Source organism: Cyanistes caeruleus, chromosome 1, assembly GCF_971803275.1.
Source record: "Cyanistes caeruleus chromosome 1, bCyaCae1.hap1.1, whole genome shotgun sequence".
NCBI classification, from domain to species: Eukaryota; Metazoa; Chordata; class Aves; order Passeriformes; family Paridae; genus Cyanistes; species Cyanistes caeruleus.
Genome location: NC_141701.1, coordinates 139,944,324 through 139,955,110, shown reverse-complemented (window position 1 = coordinate 139,955,110; position 10,787 = coordinate 139,944,324). Strand labels below are relative to the sequence as shown.

Sequence of the window (10,787 nt, the reverse complement as noted above, 5' to 3'; positions counted from 1 at the left end):
CATGCTTATAAAGAGATGGAAACACCTGAAGTCTGTTGCTTCTCACCACAGAAAGTGAGATATTGCCCAAAAACTTCCTGCTTGCTCAGTGCATTTCTACTCATCACCTTCTGTATCCTTCTGTGTGTTATGGTACCCTCCTCTCCTGCCTGGGGTGATTAAGAGATGACTACTTTCTTCTCAGATTTCATTTTCTTATGTTCCTCAGCCATCAAATCTCTTCTTCATAGACCTGGAGAGCTTCTGCCAGACAGCTCATCAAGAAAGGCTTACTTTCACTTATATGCCACATTACCTTAGCCATTCATTTGATTTTCCTGATATTCGTTTGCTAGACTCACATTGTTGTATTTGAACTAAGGTGGCAGCAAAAAAGGGTGCTGATTCATATATTGCTCCCTTTCTAATTTGCCAATATCTTTATACTTTCCACTTTTCACTTTTCATGAAGACAGTTATCATCAGCCAAAATTCAAATAAGGCCATAAGTCTTCCTTAAATATCTGACTTACAATTCACAACAATCTTCCTTGTATCTGAGATGTCATACAGTGTGACTCTGATTACATTTGCACAGCTGTAAATATATTTTCTTAAATGAAGTTTTTCCTGACATAAACAGAAAGCCCTGCAATTTCATAGCATAGGTATTCACTTTACCTAAAATGGGGGTTTATTATTACTATTTTGTAAAAAGATGCATTCATTCTGACCTACATAAGAATCTTTTTCTTCCCTTCTTAATACAACTATAAAAATGAGATTGTAACTCTCCTATGGAGAAGAGACTTGGACAAATCAATAATTTATGTTATGATTTTGAGAGACTTTCACCTTGAGGAAGTGCCAGTCCTATCATAATTCTGTAGATTGTGTTTGAAAATGTTTTCCATTACTAATCGGGAGAACCTTTTTTTTTTTTTTCTTATTATTTGTACAAGGTTCCTTTGATTTTCAGTATGTGACACTTCAGAATGAAAATGGTGTCTGCATTAATTAAAAAATGAAGAAGAGAACTCTTACTTTCCTTCTCCCTCACTTAAAATCCAAGTAAAATGCTGGCAGGCAACACTCAGCATGTAGTGTTCTACTTCCAACCATGAACCCCTTTTACAGATTTCTGTCATTTTAGCTGCTTCTGGCTAAAATCACTGGTTATAACAGTGACTTGGAAAGAAAAATGAGCAGAGAGTTAAGAGCAAAACAGGGGGTAGGTACATGTAGCAATTAAATAATTCTTCTGCAAAACTCAGGCAGAGAACATGTCAGTCATATCATTCCTAAACAAGGCCCTGGCAGTGCCAGGTTTATGCTGAGGCCTTTGGAGGGAAAAAATCATATGAGTTTATGCCCACGTAGCTTTCTTTTGAGCTGCACAGCTTACTAAAGAGCAGACTGCCACATCAACAGCTCACTTCCCCAAATCACCCACTGTTTGCAGAAATCCTCATTATTACTTGCAGCAGCACATTCTAGCCAGGGGCTTGCTTTGTCCACACGATCTCTTAGAGACTGGATAGTAAAAGGTCACCCATCCTTACCCATTGCACCATAAATCCAAAGCACTCACTGCAGGTGAGGCAGCCCAGATCTGCCCTCCCCAAGTGCACACACACGAGTTGCTGAAGTGGCAGAGCCAGCAGTGGGGCCAGGACCAGCCTCCTGGGACCAGTTCCACATTTCTGCCTCGGCCACTGCAGGCAGCAGTGACATTTCTGAACCAGACCTGGAAACAGCACATGACCTCAGGCCTTGAGGGAGTTGTGGGACTTGTTCCTGACTGCTCTATGCCAAGCAAATTAATTCCCTTACCTCTTTATAGCAAACCAATTCTAAGACATGACAAAGGGCTAACAAATCTGGAAGAAGGGGAATTAAAGGGCGGGAGGGGGGGGAGGGAGGGGGGCGGAAATTAAGGGAGAGTTCTTTGGGCTAGGATTTTGAGTGTTCGCACCAACTTCCAGTTCCAGTTGATATAGACCTTGTTTAAAATGAAGCACAACTGCAAATTTTTTGCAGCTTTCTGGGATGAAATTACTTCCTTTGTGCAGATATTTGACTATCAGTTCAAACTTTTTCTCAAATTCACCGTTATCACTGGAAAAAAATCTGAGTTTCATGATGTAAATATTCATCTATTTTGGTTCACAATTTGAAAAAAAAATACAAGCCCATATACTATTGAAAGAAAAAAAAAAAAAAACCAACAAATCCATTTATTTTCCCAAACTTTCCAAGTCCTGATAAAATCTTTATGTTGTAGTCTTACATAACAGGCCATCGCATCAAGCAAAGGACAAAGCTAAAACAAATTCCAGAAACACAACTTTTCTTCAAAACAGAAGTTTTGAAGAATGGTTTTGAAGAATGGTGAAGAAGTTTGAAGAAAGTTTTGAAACAGCATGGTTTTATTCAAATATTCTCTTTTTCACACACTATTAAAGCCAATGTAGATAATGAATGAAATTATAGGATGACAAAGAAGTTTGTGGTCCCTGGACAATTTAAGATTATTCAACCCTCATCTCAAGATAAAAAATAATAACTGTTGGGTTTTAAATAATATCAAAATTTGACCTAAACTCCCAGTGAACATCAAGTCATACTAGGAAAGGAAACCCTACAACTTTTAAAGATTCAGATGTATAGAATGGGAACAATATAGCTCAGAGTCCCTCCTAACTCCTCATCTCGCTTATTCCCTCCCAATTTTCATATTAAATTTTTCCTTTTTTCCTTGCCCTGCCCACTGCTACAAAGCAGCTCAGATATCCACATATACACAGAGCATTCATGGCAACAACTCTGTGACTAAAACTGATTAATATGTAACACGATCTTAAAAACTGTATGTTGAAATGCAAAGGCATCAACGTAATGAGTATTTTCACTTTGTCCCTTTTTTTGCATTGAAAGGTCAGTTTAGCTAACAAACAGCATCAGAATAAATCACTTGTAAACCTAGATATTTCATCTGGCTAAACAAGGAGAATTACTTGAAATTAAGCAAAGGACTGGAATTCTCTTACCATAGGATCCTACAGGATGTGCTATTTAAATATCAGGGCATCAAGGACATTTTGATATGTCATCTGAGGCCTTAAAAGAGTGGCATAAGAAGTGAGCTTCCATCTTAGCAGTCACCTAGCAGAAACTTTTCAAGAATCTTCACTGCCTTTAGAAGATTGGTGTAGAAATTATTAATTTTGATATCTGGAACTGAAATGTGACTATTTTGCAAAATGTAAAACCAAAAAAAGAGTGTCATCATTTATCATGCCTTTGTTTTATTTCACCTACCTGCTCATTATCAGAAGAGGAATTTTGAAAATCGTAAAGAATCCTTAAAAGTCTTAAAGCATCCTTTCAGAGTGACAGAGATGGGCTTTTACTTGTGCAGTGGTGCATGATAGTGCATATAGGCAACCATGGGTATACCAGAACTACTCATTCAGACACCTCACAGATGTCTGTGGATATTGTCTGTGAAGCACAACTTTAAAAAGAAAAACATAAAGGAGCTATTTACAATTCCAGTCAGTCTACTAAGATGAACAATAGATGTAAGTTGGGTACTTAGTCCAAAACTTCAGCATTTGCAAACACGAGGTTTCAGAAGCCACACTCAGTGTAAAATCTGACATAAATTGCATCTACAATAAATTGTTCAAGTAATTTGGAATTGACACATTCCTAGTAGTTCCCAGCCATGTTTGTTTGGAAACAATTAAACAAAACTTGTTTAAAAAATAATCTGTTGAGGCATTTTCCCCATCTCTTCCAACAAATAATTCAGCTCCAGAAGTTTCACCACAGGTTTTATAATGTATGTTTTTTTTCACCTGGGTCATTTCTTACCCATGTGAAAGTTCTACCATCTCACTTTTTGCCTTCAACAGTTTGAAAACTAGGGAAATCATTAATATTAAGAAGAATGCCAAAGACGATAGTTTTCTCATCTTGTCTTTGTTTCTCTTTTCCTCTGGGCCACATAAGGATATTCAAGTCAGCAGAGACAGTGTTACTCTTTAAAAAACCTGCTGATTTAATATTTAGTAGGTGATGGATTCCACCTCAACAATCAGACTCGGGAATAAAAATAGTCTGAATCCCACTCGGTGCCATCCACAAATCCATAGATAGAAACCCAAAGTATTGTACAGCACAACATTTCCTGCTCAGTAAGCTTGAGACAAGCTGCTGTGATTCCCTATATATACACATATATTCTGAGCTGATGCCTGTCAAACCAGCCCCTGGTTAAGTGGCAAGCATAATATAGCTTCCTTTCCCTAGAGGTAACTGTCTTCATTACTGAGGCGAATGAACCCCTAGGTGTATAATAGAATCTTCTTTAAAATATTCATCATATGACAGCTGATATTTCAGCCATATTTGGCTGGAATGCTACATTTTAGGAAACTTAGGACTCCATAGTCAATTAACCTAGTATTTTGCTCACCATCTAATTTTTTTTTTTTATCACAAATCATTAAAAATTTATATTAATATGTAACTTGTTATTCTCCTGTTCAGGACTGAGTCAAACATGCAGACCAGGTTTTCTCTTACTTCAGCAATATCCATTAAAACATCTGGACTAGCAAAGCTGAAACTTTACACTTTCCCTCATCCGGAAAACATCAACTTCTCCAAGGTGAGTCACATCATCCAGCATGGTTCTGTTTCCTTCACACTTCTCAGAATCAACACTTCAGGCTGTGAAAACCTCCCTCTGCCAGCAGGTCTCAGGAAGACCATGGGTAGGCAGGGGGAAATAACACAGGGGCCAGAGTACCAGAAATCAGCACAAAAAAATGTGTAGGGAGAGAACAAGACAAATAGAGCAGCTGTTATTCACACCAAACATTTCCTTGTTCAAGCATCAAACAGTGCTGTTCTTTCTGACTCTCTCTCACTCTTACTTCTTTCTCCAAACAAACACTGCATTTTTCCCTGCCTACTCTTCCCATTATTTTCCCTACCTGTTCTTAATTACAGCCACAAACTTCAGAAGGTCCTATTCCACATGCCTTCCACTGTATTATCTCACAGGTGCCTCTGCCTCTTCACTTGAACCTTCCAGCAGCTTTCCCTGTCCTGTTCCATGAGAGGCACATAAGGCAGGCACACAAATGAGCCCTGCCAGGGCAGGGGAGAGTGTCACCGACATGCAAGGCTGCTCAGGAAGTTTACACAGCACTTGCTCAAACTCTGCAAGCCTTCCTGACACCAGCTCAGCATTCCAGCACACCAGCACCATTTTTAAGTGATTTCTCATGTGATTAGTGCTGTCTCTCCATTCCCACATGCTACTCAGACATTAGTGGCAAAAAAAAAATAAAAAAAGTCATTCTTACTCTCATCAGGACTTGTTTGTCATCAGAATCCCTCTTTAGTTTTAGTCATTTGCTTAGTTTTAGCCTACTTATCTCATTATGCTGGTCTAATTAAAATCATTTGCTGACAAATATTGTCAGTAATGTAACAGTTGGCTAAATTAACACTGGCTTGGCCCTAGTTTTGTTATCAGCTTAACTACACAGCACTGATTGATGAGCATTTTAAAGCAGGAATTCCTTTCTTCAGGTTAAATGCAGAGAAGGCAAAGCTGGAGATTTGAATGTGATACATCAACAAGTCTTACCAGAAGAAAGTCAGATATAATTGTGCAGAAGTCAAACCAAGCTCACATCTCCACAACTTCCCTGCAAGCTTGGTCAGAAAAACAAAGACGAATTTGGCCCAATCTGTTAAAACAGCAGGAGCAGAGCTTAATATCTTGTTCTAAAATTACTGTTACAAGAAGTATATCTTGTAGTCTGATTCTTATTTACTTTTTTGGCATAAATTGAGTATTTCTAGACAACAATTATTCCTACAGACAAAACTTAATTGCAATATTCATCACCAAATATGTCTAAAGGATAGGGATGCTGAAGTATTTTACAGTGAAAACACATCCAATTTTAATGATGTTCAAAAGAAGAAATGTTTATTTATGGATTAAAGTACACAAAGATCTGCTGCTCACACTTTCTGAAATACTGACAGCTTTTTGCTTTTTTTTTTTTTTTTTTTTTGAGAGAAAGAGAGTGCAAGGGAAGGAAAGACTTCACATCTTATAAATAGTTGTGATGAGTGGATCAATGTTCCCAGCAGACAGGTAGAGAGCTCCTGGGTCTTTTGACATGAGTTGAGATCAGGTGATATATAACTGAAGTCTGAAGACAAAGTTGCCTCTAAGAGGTTGCATCTGGTGAAAGGGTGGAGATGTCCTGATAACCCATTACAGCTGCAGGGGGATGTCTCAACATGTCCTGAGAAAGACTGCATATTTCTGTTTGGGGCTGAGGTTTGCTGCTGTTCAAATTAAGTGACATCATATTAACACTCCTAAAGAACAAAAAAGGTAGAATCCAAACCAGAACAATATCCTATAGAAGAGTGCTTTCTATTTAGTAGGTTCTCATGAGGGGAAAAAAAAAAAGCATAACTACATATCTAAGATTGGCTCCTCTACTGAAAACCTAAATTGAAAACAACTTTAAGAGAAGATGCAAAGGTTCCAGAGCAATATATAAATATAACAGAACCATGAAAAAAATACAGAGAAAAATCCAGGTTTTGGATAAAATTTTCAGAACATCCTTTCCCACTTCAGGATTTTGCAAGCACCATTTATTGAATGAGAGCTGCTGCTGCTGATCTTCAGAATGATCTATTAGATGAGGGTGCACAGAGATATTACAGGGGGAATACCAACCTCCCAGAGATACAGATTGAGCCTGCTTGGAATCGGATATTTGGAAAGAAACTGTGGCTGTACATAGACTTGACAGTGCTCCAGAGAACCCAGCTTTGCACAGGTTCTAGCAAGTTAACTTGCACAAGAAATGCAATGCCAGCTGTTTAAAAAAATATAATTTGGCCTGGTGAGAGGAGTAAGTAAGAAAAGGGAAATATAACATACAGGTAATCCTTTTGCTCTGAAAACTGCTATCAATGGCCTGCTGTTGAACCATCCAAGGACAAGAAAATATGCAATCTGCTGCCATTATTACAGTCCAGTTCTCTCTGGATTCAACTACAGGAAAAGAGTAAGTCCAGAGTTAGGTCTCAGCTTACACTGCATGGGCCGAGAAAGAAAAAAAGACAATTTTTGCTAAGCCAGCTAACAACATGCTGCTGCTCTAATGCTCTGCCTCAGGCCATGCAGCCTCAGCTACACCATCTGCCCTGGAAAGACTCCAGGGAGGAAAGAGCAGCTGAGAGTGCAACAAGTTGAGGATCCAGTATAACCATGACTGTTCTGTGCTATGAGTTCACCTGAAACCTCACCTCTCCAGTTCCTCTTTCTTGTTCTCAGATACCTACTTTGTTAAATTATTTTTGATGTGTCCTCCTCTATCCAGATGTCTTAATTACTCGTTTCTCACTAAGTGCTGGTTTCATATGCTTTTCCAGTGTGTAACCTTCTCCCTGAATTCACGAGGCACAGCATCCTGGTGAAATGCCACTTACAATGGAGGCATTAGGCATCAGGAATAAAACACAAGTTGAGATTGTTTTTAAGAGCAGTAACCCCTTCCAAGATCTTGTGACATCAGTTATCAGAAACAAAGTTAAAATGCTTTTCCTGTTTTCAGGAGCAACATTCCCATTGATTTTAACACCGCAGGATGTGCCCCTGTGCATTGAAACAAATCACCTGTATGTGAATGAGGTCAGGATGAAGTAGCCTCCAGCAAAGCAATTTCTTCTCTTTTGATTCTGAGGAGTAATAGTAAAAAGATCTGTCCCTTCAATCTGTATCTCAGCCAAGTCACCCACAAATAGATGCAGCATTCTGGATCACACTTTTGTTTCCCATCCCTTGACATCTTACCATTTTGTTTATACATGTCCTTTTCACTCCTGACATGCAAAAGTTACCAGCTTTATATGGGGCCATAATGCAAAGATGTGTGAGCTTTCTGAAGGTAGACAGGGCTAGCCAAAGAGTGAAATCCAATGGTTTCCTAGGGGAAAGGACAAGGCAGTATGAATCACCTGCAAACTTCATGTGAAAGCTCCATTTTGGATAACCAGTTGGGAAGCAGATTGGGGATGTCAAAGTGCAAATCTACAAATTCAGGTGGAGAACATGACTAGTGTGCTGGCAGTCCAACATACACCCCCTTTGAAACTCTCATTCACAAGAGAGAAAGAGGAACTCATGAGCTGCCCTGCCTCAACCTGCACAGCAGAGGAGCTGTGGCTGTTCCCTTGTTACACACTGTACACCCTAACACCCCTTCTACCAACTTCAGAGGCAGCAATTCCCCTGGGGATCTCCACATCAGGCCAGAAAGTGCTCCTGGCAGTGCAGACTGTTGTCCTAAACCCCCTCCATGCTTCCCAGCTGTACACAGTTCCGTGTGACAGGGATGGATCCTGAGGACTGAGTGCACACCTGAAATATTTTCTATTGTCTTCATGACATCAATGTCAAATCACATTACACTGAGAAAGAGCAGGATAGGAACCTTGCATGGCATCACATGAATTGCTGAATGGAAAATGTACATAACCTGGAAACTGTCTTCAAAACTCATTTTAAAAAGAGACTTTGGAAAAATCTGACATTGTTTTCATCTTTACAGATGGATTAAAGAAGACACCTGAAAATAATTTAGAAAGCTGCTTATATTTTTTACATACATACACATCACTTTCTGCTTTTCAATACCCAAATCCTGATTATTTCTACTGGTCTTACTGCTCTGCAGGCAAGCACTGCTTCTCTGCTGCTAGCTCATCACATCCCCACGGTGAATGCAGGATCTGCTCTTACATGTTGAGAACTAGCACAGAGCAGACTTTAATGATCAGAAAAGTACATATTACACAGGCAATTGCAAACATTTCAGTTCTTGGGATTTTGAAGGAAGTTGCTTCTATACTGCAGTTACACGGAATGTTTTCTGAAATACTCCCGTGTATATTTGAGTCCGTCCTTGGGATCTGGATGGATTACAAAATCTGACTTGTAATGGTTTATATTATCAGGGCTTACCACTGCCAAATCCATGTCCTCTGACATCTCTGATAGAATCCCATCATCAGTTCAGGGAATATGAAGTGATACCCAGCAGCCCAGGAAAGGATACAGATGTTCAAACACTACAGGAGACAAAGTCAAATTTCCTAGGCCAGAGAAGAATGTGAGGAGAAATGAAGCAGAAGGAATGAGCAAAACGTCCTCTTTCAGCAGGTCCATGTGGGCATGGGCACATCTCTCCACTCAGTTTGCAGACTGAAGCCACTGTGATCTTCCTGCTCCTGGAGCATTGCACACTCAGCTTCACATGAACATCAAACATGCTGTGAGGTTCAGAAAGGAATCTGTAGGGAAAATGAAAAAAAGGAAATGCAGCATAAAAATATTCTCTCAGGACAGAACTGGTCAGAAGAGCAGAGGATGCAGATCCAGACATCCACTGGCAGTTCTTACCCAGTGGTATCTATCCCCTGAGTGTCCTTTGGCAGATTCTGCTGAAGTGACCCATTTGTTGCAGCCCATATCCAGGGAGCATGAGCTGTGCCACCACACCAGCTGGCATTGTTTCAGATGTGTCACAGAACAGAAGAGTGAACCAAACAGGGACACAATTTTTGTTCCTTAAAGGGAGAAGACATTGGGAAAAGCTACCTGTAATGACTCTGACCTTAGCATAAATTGAGGTGTTTACAAGGCCTTTGCTCTCTATAAACAAATTTGGAGGGAGAAAGTTATTAGTTTGGCACATTTTGCCAGCTGTGTGACCTGTTTATACTCCACTGTATTTTCACAAGTGCAATGTGTAAAAGGCAAACATCTGCCCATCTGAACAAAGACAGTAAGACAGAGATGTCCTGTGACACCACAGGGTACTCAGAAAAATCTCCAAGGAGTTTCAGAGGCTGTAAGGAGGAGGAGATGCCCTGCTCACAGCAGGCCTGCTCTCCTCTCCTGGATCATACCAGAGCACTGCACACTGTGTCTATGGCTTTCCATGCATGGAAAAAACAATGCCAAGGAATCTTTTAGATAACAGTCTTACCAAGTGTAGTCAAGAGTTTAATGAAGCCAGCTTTCACAAACCAAGTGAAGTGCTCTGGACACAATCCAGAAGAGGATGTTGGGAAGCAAATTACTGCACTGAAAATACATTGGGTTCCTATGTCTAAATTTTAAAGTATTCAATTGTACTTTGTGGCTATTTCCCTCTGTAACAACCAAGAAAGTTGAAGGGACTCTGCCCAGAAATGAATAATAGTTGCTTTACAATGGGTATCTGAAACTTCCATTTCCCATATTTCCATCCTTACCATTGAGATTCACAGTCCCAAATCCTTCCATTAAATTGCTGACCAAAATAATGCCATTGCAATTAGTACAAGCAGTGGAACAAAGTTTAGATTCTGTGCAAGTTTACATGCAATCAAAAAAGTACATTTATTAGTATGTAGCAGATGCTTTTTAGCTTATCTAGTCATGTTAAATATCCAGCATTGATCAACTACCTATATTTTTTTAAAAATTAGCCATGACACAGATGGTAGTATCCAGATTATGGCAGCCACCAAAATTTGTGGTCCAGGTTTCCATGTTCTTGCAGCTGGAGATCAATATGGCCAGACAGAGCAAAACTGTGCACAGAACACAACCACAGCATCAGGCCAGGCTGGATGGGGCTTTGAGCAGCCTGATGTAGAGGAATATGTCCCTGCCCATGGCAGGGAGTATGGAACTAGATAATCTT

General features: G+C 39.7%; 1 long non-coding RNA gene across 4 annotated transcripts in view; it reads right to left on the bottom strand.

Annotated features, from left to right (window-relative positions):
* Nucleotides 1-5,973: 5,973 nt before the first annotated feature.
* The window catches only part of LOC111924073 (uncharacterized), a 59,324-nt gene continuing 54,510 nt past the window's right edge, over nucleotides 5,974-10,787 (bottom strand). For all 4 annotated transcript variants that reach the window (XR_015279467.1, XR_002861446.2, XR_015279464.1 and 1 more), the window contains one exon: nucleotides 5,974-9,387. This is a non-coding gene — a long non-coding RNA (uncharacterized LOC111924073). The remainder of the gene's footprint in view (nucleotides 9,388-10,787) is intronic.